Source organism: Rhipicephalus microplus, unplaced genomic scaffold, assembly GCF_043290135.1.
Source record: "Rhipicephalus microplus isolate Deutch F79 unplaced genomic scaffold, USDA_Rmic scaffold_32, whole genome shotgun sequence".
NCBI classification, from domain to species: Eukaryota; Metazoa; Arthropoda; class Arachnida; order Ixodida; family Ixodidae; genus Rhipicephalus; species Rhipicephalus microplus.
In genome coordinates, this window is record NW_027464605.1 from 4,781,506 (window position 1) to 4,794,759 (window position 13,254).

Sequence of the window (13,254 nt, forward strand, 5' to 3'; positions counted from 1 at the left end):
ACAGCCGTGCCACGCCCCCCTCACCGACCGCATACGAACAGCGCGCGTTGCATAGGGCGGCCCAGTCAACGCCGCGAAGCCGGACAAAACAAAGCAAAGAGAAGCGGACGAGGGAAGTTCAGAGTTTCCCGTCGTGCAACACTACGCGCAACACTGCGCCTGCCCACACTGTGAATGGCAGTGTCGTCGCTGCAGTGGCGGGCCTTTCGAGCGAGAGAAATAGAAGCGCGCGTGTTCCACGAGCAGGTGTGTGTGCGCGGCACGCCTCATTTTGTATTCGGAAGCCCTCGCGAGGACCCGTTTCGTGCGGGCGAACCTTAAGCGGGGCTTACCCGCAGTAGCCGGCGCGCTACGATATTATGTGGGCACGTACGCTCTGTGAACACAAGGACCGGCCTGGAACGTTAGTCGGAGTCCCGAAACAAGAATTCGTAGCATGAGTGATTCAGCGACGCTCGGCATACCGAAGCAATTTGCGCATTATATCACGCGCCCAAAAAACGCCGTATTGATTTAAGTAGCCAAATGATGAGCCACCAAAGCTGCATGAAATCTATACCACCCCCCCCCCCCCCTTGCTTTATAGTTCCTCAGAATGCACCCTACGTATTTCCTATGATATGCGCAGAGCTGTGCAGGTTGTCAGAATATCCCGAGAACTAGTGGATTCATACTGCCAAGCGAGCTCGATATTTGTAGGCTGGGAATTTCCGGCCAGCAGTTTACATCTAACGCTGAGGAACGCCACCAGTGCACATATTGTTCGCTCTTATGCGACCCCGCTGGTGGCGAGTGCTTCCAAGTCGCTGTCGTCGGCGCGCAACACTGGCGAACCGCGTTTTCGGTCAATGGAGGCCGCTGCTGCACAGCGCGGGCACAGAGCCCGAATATCTGATGAGTCAGGCGCGCGTGCGACCGAGTGGGACGACGGTGACGAGCTTCCCAGCGCGCTGGTTGCGCGGTAGAAATAGCACCAGGTCGACCTTCGCCTCTCGTCGGCGACGCGCGCGTTTCTGTAGTCTTTAGAACAACACCGAGGAGGCGTACCCCCAATTTCTCTTTTCCTGGGATCTTTTCATACAACGCGAACAGCCGGGACGTACACGGAACGGTTTCGGGGTTGAGAAATCGGGAAACCTGGAGCTTACCTTTAGCTGCTGCTGAGGTTCCACTGCCGGGGCGCTGTGGCGGAGTATCCGACATTGCTGCTTTCTTTAATCTCTGCTCTCCCGTTTGGAGTGTCGAGTGGAGTCCCTTCCAACGGTGAGTTGATCTGCGTCGTCGAAACGGCACCCAGGCGGCGTGTTTTGCTTGCTTTTGGCGCTGATCCTAAGACGCCTCACTGAAGCACATAACGCAGAGTGCCGTTCTCGTGTGTGGGTGTGCACGTGCTGGCTAGCTATTAATCTCACTTAAGCTTAAGCTCGACGGTCACTTTGCAGATGAGGAGGTGCTTTATACTTTCCTACAAACCGAATAGTGGGGATATTGGTGCCCTTTCCGAGTTCCCCACTGCGAACCACAACTCCAAGCTGTCACGTTGAGAGCAACCCCGGAACTTCACTCACACTCACAAACACTCTCCGATGGGAAAGGGAAGACGGATCGGCGATCCCCTTTAGCCGACCAAGTCTCGCAGATCCAAGACGAAGACACACTCCCCTTTCTTCGCACTTCTGCAATGACCGAGCTCCTTCACTGCCGACGACGACGAAGGTGTTTCTCGCAGCAAGAGAAAAACAAAAAGCCCTGGCGCGCGCGCGTTCTCACTACCCACGCTTTTCCCGACCAGCTCACTCCGGCCACTCGGCGCTCAAGCGAACATGCACGCTCACTCACGCGACTCCAGCGAACACTACGAAACCTCGTCGCTAATTACCCGCCTTGTCTCCTTTTTTCGTTATATCAATTATTCCGAACGTGGTACAAGAGCTGCGTACAGATACTACCGATAACACGTGAGCGCAGTGCGCGAAGAAGAGAAAGAAACCACCGCCAACCACCGGGCGTATATCAGTAAACCGTGGCTGCTCCTCTGTGTTGTGTTGCGTCGCTGTGTTGTGTCTATGTGCCTTCTCTTGTCCGTGTTCGTTGTCTGCGCTACCATCCATCATCATGCTCCTCTCGGTTTCGCTCTTCCGAGCCTTGCGGGCGAGCGCACTTTCCCGCACGCGTCCTCTTCCTTTTCCTCACTCGCAGCGCACCCTCCTCACCCGTGCACTCCCTGTTCTCGCCCGCTGGCGACGCTGCGAGTAGGGTCACGTGACACCCCTTCAACCGCGAGCTCCGTTGCCCCGAAGGAGGGCTTTCGGAAACAGAACACGGCGCGGCAATATGAACAGTGCTTTCAGCAGTCAAGTGAATCACGTGGTGATTTAATTGCAAAAGGGCATCTGATTTATGCGTTGAGCAATCAGGAATATAAGCGAATTCTCAGCTTGTTCACTGAGTGCTCTTAGAACATCTTCGGAGCACTTTACATTAGTGGCAGAAACATATATACAAGAAAATTATCTGTTTACGAGTGTGCGAAACATCACTCTGCAGAAAACGGTCAATAGTGGTTAGATCTCCCACGACACACAGACACGTCACTTCACAGGCTTAGACCGGAAGTAGCGTATGCAAGCAGCTTCCTGCACAAGATAGACTGATCCACCTCACTGGAATGTTACTGTGGTCGCGGAGAGGAGAATGTTGAGCATATTCTTTTCGAAAGCGCAAAGTATGCAAATGAAAGCGAAAAATTAAAGAAGACACTACAAAGTTCGTACAGGCACCCCCTCACTATACATAAATTATTTGGACCGTGTCTTGAAATACATCTTTAGAAAAAGGCCATCTTCTTTAAGGACTTCATAGCGCACTGGACGAGATAAGCGCTTCTGATAAACAGTGATAAGCTGCTGTATACGGAAACATGTGTTTGTCTATAATGTGGGCAGAACTAGAAACGTGTGGGTGCAGTTGCTTTATTGCAATGTCAACTCCTGTAAGCAGAATGTACATCACTGTGTTATTTTACCTTCTTTCAGCTTACAGTGTTTTTTTCTTTCGCTAATTGTTCGTATTTTGTTTTGTGTACCTACTTTCTTTTTTTCGCAGCTCTAGTTTTTGATATAGGGTGACCGAGATAATATAAACCTCAATCAATTCACAGAGAGCTAGTTAAAAGGTAATAGATCATTAACGCAGACACTTGTTCTGGAAGTAAAGTTCTCCCGGCGATATCCTGAGAAATATGTATTTATCACTAAAACATATGTGTGAGAATTTCAACTTAAAACATTAAAAACTGCACCAAGACTGTTTAACTGTTTCACAGAACCTGCACAGAGACTGTTCACTGTTTCACAAAAGGAATTAAATGCGAAACATTTCTTAGCAAACTTGGGCGACATTGAGCATATCTATCTATCTATCTATCTATCTATCTATCTATCTATCTATCTATCTATCTATCTATCTATCTATCTATCTATCTATCTATCTATCTATCTATCTATCTATCTATCTATCAAGCCGCCTAGGACTTTTAGCTCTCCTGGCCCTTTCGATTATGCTATCAATACCATGCATGATATGGCACAATATGACTGTATGACGTGCATTCTTGATTAGTCATAACATGAAAATTATGACATGTATGTCATGAATGTTGTTATTTACATTTCATGGTCCTGCTGCTCTTGCGGTGGTTTCGTTCACATGACATGTTTCAGAACTGGTATGGTATGACATGACTGCATGGCGAACACAAGCAACAGACCCTAACATGAAAATCATGCCATGCGTCTCAAGTAACAACATGACTACATGCCACGCTCATTATGCGCTCACGGCCGTTTTGCTAGCGTCACATATACCAAATTGGGTATTATGGTACGTGAATGGATGACAAAGATATGCGATTGGAGCAAACATGATAAACACGACATGCGTGTCATGTATCAACATGACTACATGCCACACTGATGATGTGCTCGCGGCCGTTCCGCTAGCTTCGCATGTAGCAAATTCGGTATTAAGTGACGTCAATGGATGACGAAGGTATGTGACTAGTGCAAACATAATAATCATAAGATGCATGTCATGTGAGAGCATGACTACATGTCACAGTCAAGGCGCCAATACATTTCGACGTTTCATTGCGTCACACCAGCTTTGCCACGCCAGGCGTCGGTCCTGCCATGTTCTCGCAGGCGCGCGCCACGCTGCGTTGCTTCGACGCATGCGCTTTTCAGCACGTGCAGCGTCCCTCCGTCACAAAAAGAGGCAGACTGTCCGGGTAACGCATCAGCGCGAAATGCAGCATGTCGCATTTCGCGCCGGTTGCCGTCATACCGCGCTATAGTGATGCCGCGCCGACGGACGCTGGTCGCGCCGGTCGCGCCTGGCGTCAGACTATAGAATGCTCACGTTTTGCTAACGTAGCGTCACTGTGCCCAGCGTGCGTGCGCGTCAACATTACGTTGGAGTATATTGGGCCCTTCATGATTAGCTCACGGCCGTTTCGCTAGCTCCACATATACCAAATTTGATGTTACGTGACGTCAATGGATGACGAAGTAGCTCCACATATACTAAGTTTGGTATCACGTGACGTGAATGGATGTCTAATGTAACCGACACATCCAAACATAATAATCATGACACGAAAGTCATGTACGGCATAATTTACCTCCACCTCGTAACGTTGTGCTGATTTTAAAGCGACATATCAACCTTCCTCATTGGTGCTTTGCATATCATCGATTCCCAGTGTACGTTGGAGCTGCCAATTTTTTTCTGCAGTTCTAAAGCATAGTTTCTGCTTATAGCTTTGTACGTGTAAGAGGGGTTGCTACTTAGCTGCAGTGAGTAAATTTTCTGAACATGAATCTTCTGCAAGAACGGTGACTGCAAACGACGAAGTGTTAACAGACGTTTTTTAGCGGCTTTTTACTGGAAGAACCGGCTGCTGTAACCGTCACAGTTGTCGCAAACTGAAAGAAAAATAAAATGGGAGGACTCTTGAGGTTCGCCTTTAAAAGTAGGTTGCGATAGCGCAATCAATCGGGAATCGCGCACATCGCCGCCTGAACGGCCAACCTGCTTCGTCTCTCGGTGCATGCCTCAACTTTGCCGTAAGCCAATGAACGGCCATGCTCGTAACATTTGTCGCTTCAAATGTTCATTGAAGTCTGTTTCAAGCACGTTTATTGGGGGCTCACTAGGCATAATTATTTATTTTGCGGATCAGCGAAGGGCCCATTACGTGTCCGTATGGGGCAACACGTGAATTGTTGATGGTCCTGTTACTGATGGTGATTAATATGTCTGGCGATTAATATGATGGTGATTAATATGGGTGGTAATATGTGTGAGTGCTTTGTGATGAGTGCAGTGCGCCCTTAAAACACCCCCTCGTTGCTCAATTCACATCTTTGGACGCCTGGCACTATCCGTGTGTCTGGGTGGACGTATAGGTGGTTAGACAGATGCACGGACGCATGGATGGACGTACGGAAGCACGGACGGACTGACAGACGCATGTACGAATGCTCGGACAGATGGACGGAAGCTCAGACGGACAGACAGAGGAATAGACAGAAGCACAGACGGACGGACGGAAGCATAGACGGACAGACAGATGGACAGATGGATGGACGAAAGTGGGGACGGATAGACGCATGGATGGCAGGATGCACGGATGGACAGACAGAAGCATTGACGGACAGACAGATGAACAGACGGGTGGACGGAAGCGGGGACGAATAGACGCACGTACGGAAGCATGCATAGATGGAAGCATGCATGGACAGACAGGCGGATGGACGGACAGAAGCACGGACGCGCGGACGGACCGACGGAAGCACGAATGGACGTATGGATGGAAGCATGGACGGATGGACGGCCGGGTCAACAGACAGACGCATGGATGGTTGGGCACAAGAACGGATTGACAAACACTTCACCCCACTCATCATCATTCACTCCGTGGATATGCTGGGATTTTTTTTTCATGCGTGCACTCTGTCATGTGGAAACCATCGGCGTTGCATTTTCATGCCGTCTTTAAAAATCGGTGACGCGCGCTTATTTGGGAGCTCGTTTGTGACAAACGGGGTGCACGAGTCAACTTTTGTAGAGTCTCGTGTCTATACTGCATCTTCCAGCGCAAAATTAGTTGTCTGGCACTCGAACAAATGAAAAATCGCAGCGGCGAATTTCCTCCATCCTCTCACAGCAAAGCTATGCAAAGCGTTGTGGTCTGCTCCGCTTCTCGAGCGTTCCGTAGCCGGCGCCCGCTAGCTGGCTTTCAGTGGCGCTTCTGTAGGCCTTGCACTAGTCGTATTAGGTTGGCTGACGTGAGAATGCAAGCGCTAGCTGAAAGTTGTATTTCTTCAGGGCATGTTAGAGCAATTCCATAATCCGCGAGAGCACTTCCTCGCGCTGAATATTTACTCAACTAACGGCCGAATCAGTAGTGCTTCATGACGAGTCGGGATCCAAGTTGCAGGTGCGGGAGTTTATTATGCGTGTTTATGTTGAAAGAACTACTGACTACATTTTCAGGGTCATAACGCAAGAAAACTGCGATTGAACACGCTGCCTGTAGAAGTGACTTACTGAAGTGAATTAGGCTAAATATATATATATATATATATATATATATATATATATATATATATATATATATGTGTGTGTGTGTGTGTGTGTGTGTGTGTGTGTGTGTGTGTGTGTGTGTGTGTGTGGAATATCAGAGCAGCGTAGCAGGCCAGTGCGTACTAGCTCAGGCCACCACCTCTGTTTTCAAATACATTTTCTCTCTTTAATTCATTAGCAAACAAAAAATTACGGCATATTCACGGGGTGAATGATGATGAATGGGCGAAGCTCCGGAGGGATTCATCGGTAAACTGTGAATCTTCCGTGTAATTCGCCCAGTCGATCATCATGTAAAGACGTGAGAAACGCTGTGTGTGTATATACACAAATCAACTTTTAGTTGTTCTTAGACGATGGATGGCTTGCGATGTCCCTTGCCTCGCGCGCTCGCACATCGGGATTCTGTCTGCGAGCGCGCGCTGCTGCCGCCTTGCGCTCTCTCCGCTGTGCAGCCTTATCCATCCGGCGACTCCGAGCGCGCGCCAACAGCGAACGGATTTTATTACAACGCTCCCCCTAGCGTACGTCGCCGGACTAAATCGAACGATTGCCTTCAACCAATGACACGCGCCATATGTGACATCATTCCTATTTTATAAGATCTCGCGTCTTTCATCAACTACAAGTACCGCTTTCTAGTTTATAACATCTTGCATCTTTTCATCATCAGCTACAAGTACCACCATCTAGTAAACACTACAAGAACTAAACGAGAGGTGGCTACATACAGGAGACGGTACCGCCATCTAGTGAACACTGCAAGAACTAAACTAGAGGTGGCTACATACAGGGGATGGTACCGCCATCTAGTGAACACTGCAAGAACTAAACTAGAGGTGGCTACATACAGGCTACAGGGGACGCACAGCCCACGCCCTAAGGAGCTTCGCCCCTAAAACAAGTATGCCACCTTCTGGTGAAGGCTTCTTTACCCTGAGTTTCAATCTGTTCGGTAAGGTACCGAACCATGATCCTTCTAATCTTCTGTAACACTGGGTATGCAGCTAGTTGGTGTCGTCGCCGTGCTTCGGCCATACAGTGGCGACGCCACAAGACGAACATTGTGACGTACAGTACGAGTTGTTCAAATAAGCCCCTTCTGCGCTGTCGGCCTGAAGGAATTGACACTCTGAATTGACAGCGCACGACGTTCGGCCGCTACGCATTCAAACATCGTGTGGCAGATCGTTTCTCTTTTCCCGCAGTTGGGGCAGTGGTCATTGGGAACAACGCCTCACTTTGACAGTCTCTGACGAGTGGGCAACGCGTCCCACTGCCGCAGCCAATCGAATTCTCTATTACCGGTACGTGGTAGTTCCGCCATTTCTTCCACTTGCTGCGCCTCTATCTCTGTTTTTTTTTCGTCAGTAATCGAGCGACTTATTAACATTTCGCTAATGCGTGTGGACGCATGCTTTGCAAAGTATTCTTCGGCGGCGCCGCCGTCAACCGAACGCTTGAGGCCATCTGCTGCCTTGTAAAAGCAATGTGGGTGCTCTGCTTGAGGCCACCGGTACCTCTCCGACGTGAATGCGGCTCCAAGAGCTCTGGTCCAATATATCAATAAGCTACGACCAGGATAGTCATCATCCTAAAACAGTTGTGAACTGTTTTAGCTGCAAGTGCCTTTGTGAATGTCGCAACATCTGTCAGACTAAGTCGTCCACAACTTTTTGGGAGCTTCAGGAACATTTGTTGAACTTTCGGTGTCTTCCCGTCCCATAGGAAGGCTCCAACCATTGACGCAAGGCGGCTTGCAAAAATTTTGGGTAAGACTGCAATGTTCCCGATATTTTATTTATTTATTTTATTTTATTTATGAATACTGCAACCCTAACATAGGGTTTTGGCAGGGTGGATATACATTTGATAAATTTATAAATCGGCAAACAAATAAATATAAAACAGGTAAGGCATTTACACACATTTAAACTGGCATAAGAACATATAGAGAAATGAGCGCTACATTCAAGATGATCACAAGTGGAGAATGGTTACAGTGATTGAAATAAACAACAGGAGCACAGAGCACATGTCATAGAATTTAGACACTCACTGCTAGAGCTGCGCAGCAAAAAGGTTCAAGGATGACTGGGAAACAACTTCGTTACTAAGGTTATTCCATTCGGTAATTGTCCTAGGGAAGAACAAATACTTGAATGTGTTATTACGGGTGGAAAATGGGGTTATTGTAAAGGCATGCCTCTGCCTTGTAGTATATCCTGTGGACAAATGAAGTATATGTGATAAGTCTAACTTAAAATAACTTTTAACCAACTGAAAGAAAAATTTCAATCTCAATACTTTATTTCTTTGTGTAGGTGTTGGGAGGTTAGCTTTTGCTAATAAACATGTTATTGAAGTACGACCAAAACTGTTATAAATAAACCTAACGGCTCTCTTTTGAATTTTTTCCATTTCGCTGATATGTTTTCTGGTGTAAGGGTACCAAATTATGGATGGATAATCTAAAGTAGGTTGAACAATTGCATTAAATGGAACAAGGCGAACGGCGGGAGTGGAGTGCTCAAGAGCTCGTCTAAGATAAAATAATTTGTAATTGCACGAGCTAATTACAGTGTTAATATGTCTCGTCCAGTTAAGGTCATTCAAAATCCAAAGACCAAGGTACTTGTAGTGCTGTACCTCCTGCAAAAAAAAAAAACATTATTGGCTGAATATGCAAAATGAAGAGTGTTACGTTTGTGAGAAATTTTCATGAAAACGGTCTTTTTAAAATTAACTGACATCCGCCATTTACCACACCAACGAATGACCTCTTGAAATGCATCGTTTAAATGAATTTGATCAGTATGGTTTTCTATTTCCGAGTACAGGATGCAATCATCCGCATATAACTGAACTTTTACAGGTATATCATATGATATATCATTTATAAACAATAAAAAAGAGGTGTCCGAGCACAGAGCCTCGAGGAACACCCGAGTCAACCGGTACTGTACGAGAACAATGGTCATTGAAAAAGACGTACTGTTTTCGATTCGAAAGATAACCGGAAATCCAATTTAGAAGCTGAGTATTTTTAAGAATTAAATCCAATTTGAAGAGTAATTTATTGTGAGAGACCGTATCGAAAGCTTTAGCCAAATCCATAAAAATTGCATTTACCTGTTTTCCGGAATTTATAGATAGTGCGAAATCATGAACTGTAGTTACCAGCTGAGTACAAGTAGAAGATCCTTTCCTGAATCCGTGTTGTGAACCTGACAAAATATTGTGCTTATCTAGGAATTCTGAAATATGCTTATGTATTATGGCTCAAGTAGTTTGCAGGAAGTTGAAATATTGATACCGGCCGATAATTAATAACAGAATGGGGATTTCCACTCTTATGTAGGGGCTGAACTTAACCATCTTTCAGAGATTTAGAAAAAGAATTGTTAGGCACTTTGAAACCCATTGTGCATAGCGTTTTAAGAACTCATTCGGTACTCCATCAGGACCTGAAGATTTTTTAACATCAAGCTTCAAAAGTAAATTAAAAACTCCCTCTTCACTTATGACAATATCCGACAGGGTTGGGCCTGCCTCATCAAATGTTTCCAGGACTCCATTATCCTTCGTAAAAACAGACTTAAAATGATCATTGAAAGCATTAGAAATAACAGAGGAATCACTTGTTTCCACACCATCAACTTCAAAAACATCAGTAGTCACAGGATTAAGCGAAATTAGACTCCAGAACCTCTCGGGAGACGAAGACATGAGACTCGGGAGTTGTTGGCCATAATAGCGTTCCTTGTCAGACATTACAGTTGCTTTTAGTTGAGAAGCCAGTTCAGAAATTCTTTGTTGGAGGATACCTACGTCTTTAGAGTACCGTCTCTGATTTTTTATACGTTTGAGCCGTCTTCGCAACTGCAACGTTTCCCGAGAAATCCAGGGGTTCTTTCCTTTCGATTTTTTTTACAATGCGTGGAACAAATCTTTCAATACACACATTTATAAGGTCCTTGAAACGCTTCCACAAATAATGAATATCAGCAGTGCAACTCGAAAAAGAATCAAATTCAAATGATAGTAAGTCCAATGTTGAAGTATCATCTGCACGTGAAAAGTTTGGGAATGAGACCCTCTTGCAATTTTTCTTTAAAACAACATCAGAAAGCGTAAGTATCACAGCCTGATGATCAGATATTCCAGGGAGAACAGAGCAGCTAACTTGAGCAGAGATTGAACTACTAATGAAAAAGAGATCTAGAATTGAACAAGAGTTTGCCTGTATTCGAGTGAATTCATCAACGACTTGCATCAAGTCAAAAGAAAACGCTATATCGATCATTCTTTCACCAATTTTATAGTTAGGTTGTTGCAAAGAGAAAGATGGCCAGTTAACATGCGGCAAATTAAAATCTCCAGCTAGAATTATCCGATCCTCAGGCTTCACATGCGCGACAAGGTAATTGTGTAATTCATGCAGAACATCCATGGAGGAATTGGGTGGACGATAAGTAGCCCCAATAACATACCTGGTCTTTCCGTAATACTCTTTGTAAAATTTGCCTTCGACATTATGTATGTCACGCATTTTTGTAATTTGCAATGACTGTCTAAACAGGATCGCCACCCCACCGCCTCTACTCCCACGGTCATTCCGGTACACACGGTAGCCCCGAAGAACAAATTCACTATCAAGTATGTAATCATGCAACCATGTTTCGGTTAGGATAGCAATATGGGGACTATAGGCCAGGAGGGTTCCTTCTAATTTTGTGGTTTTGCTAATAACACTTCTACAGTTTATATTTAGTATTTTCAGCGACTGAAAACTGCACATGCTCCCTCATTTTCCATTCTTCCTTAGCTTAACACGTGCATTTTTCGCTTCATCCCAACTAAACAAGATCCCATCCACACTCAGTCGATTGAAGAGAAGCTTTACTTTAGCACCGTTCTCTCTGTCTTTTTCCGAACTTTTCCACAGATTTCTGCGTGCCTCACGAACCTTGTATGAAAAATCCTCAGAAAAGGACAATACCGAGCCCTTTAACTTGTGCATAACTTTCAAAACAGATATCTTCTCACGATAATCAATAAACTTTAGAATAACTGGTATGTCTTTGTTTTCAATTATGCGGCCAAGCCTGTGGCATCTTTCAACAGTAACTGCCCTTATACCCAGTTTATTCTCAAGGATTTCATTGACGCTATCCTGGAGTATCTTAGGTGTTTTCCTAGGGGTTTCTTTTAGGCCATAAATAATTAAGTTATTTCTACGGCTCTGATTTTCAAAATCATCAACTTTGTCTTCAAGGGATGTTAGTTTTTCTTGCATTTGAGTCATAGAATCTTCAATTTCTTTCACTTGTTTAGGCAATGGAGAAAATTTATTCATGTGACGCTCAATGGCATCAACTCGTTCTGCTAGCGTGCCAAATTTTTCTGCTAAATCTTTCTGATTGGCCTGTACTTTGTCATTAGCTGCTTTCATTGTTTTTTGGCCAGCGAGTAGCTCAGATAGCATTTCCTTTTCCTTAAGAGGACCAGGATTAGCCTCAACGTCACCGCAAACAAAGAGATCAAGAGGTAAAGGTGCAACACAAGCAAAAAGAAGCTTTGGACACAGTGGGCAAGGCAGCAGCAGCAGGAAACGGTTATCATTACGATAACATGGATCAGGAAAGTACCTACTAACCTGTATCGCAAGGCAAAGCGGATTACTGAGCATGCTGCCTTCTGTGCTGCTGACAAGCCCACTGCCATGGAATGAGCCTGCCCGTAGATTTACAGGCTTCGAAGTGATCAGGGAACCGACGTCACTCGGCGATGATTCCACGTGGACGCTATGATGAAAGGGGGCGTTGTTTCCTCGATCCAGCAGCGGTCGTCCACGGGTGATGAAAACCAGCCCTCGTTAGGCCAGCCACACGAGGTGACGTCATCCTCCCAAGCCAGCCCCGGGAAGACGGTGCACACCGTAGGACATTCACCAAGAAGAAGCGCCAAGACCTGTATCGCAAGGCAAAGCGGATTACTGAGCATGCTGCCTTCTCTGCTGCTGACAAGCCCACTTATAAAAAGCATATGCGTATGCTTTGGTTTTCACCACCGTCACTTTGGCGTCAAGTGACAAATTGAAGTCAGTGGCAAACGCGAAGACCTGCGTGGCTCGATGTACGGCGTCCTCCCAATTTCTTTTGGCCATCTCCCCGTCTTGAAAGTACACCCCGAGGACTTTTACGGCATCCACGTATTGAATACTGCCCGGCAAAGAACTGTGGAAGCCACCGAAACGAAGGGCTTTGCTTTTCCCCGCTTTCAGTAAAGCACCCGATAAACTGACATACTCTTCGAACAGCTCCAAGAAAGCGCGGTAACTTGCTTGGTTTCGCACAAATACAGAGATGTCATCCGCATAATCGGTGATGCTAACTGACCCCAGACTTATCATTGGAAAGCCCTGAATATTAGGGCACTTTGCCACATTCCTAAGTAGAGGATCTATGGAAAGAACAAAAAGCACCGGTGCGATTGGGCATCCCTGGCGAACACCTTTTGTTACTGGAAAGCTTGTTGTCTCCACGCTATTGATGAGGAGTTGGCTGGTCATGTTGGTGTATAGAAGCTTAATACAGTGGACGT

The 13,254-nt window shown here is 45.9% G+C and overlaps 1 protein-coding gene across 1 annotated transcript in view; it reads left to right on the forward strand.

Moving 5' to 3' along the window:
- Positions 1-770: 770 nt before the first annotated feature.
- The window catches only part of LOC142786804 (uncharacterized), a 33,244-nt gene continuing 20,760 nt past the window's right edge, over positions 771-13,254 (forward strand). The window contains exon 1 of the mRNA XM_075884455.1: positions 771-1,263. The gene's annotated coding sequence lies outside the window, so the exon portion shown is untranslated. The remainder of the gene's footprint in view (positions 1,264-13,254) is intronic.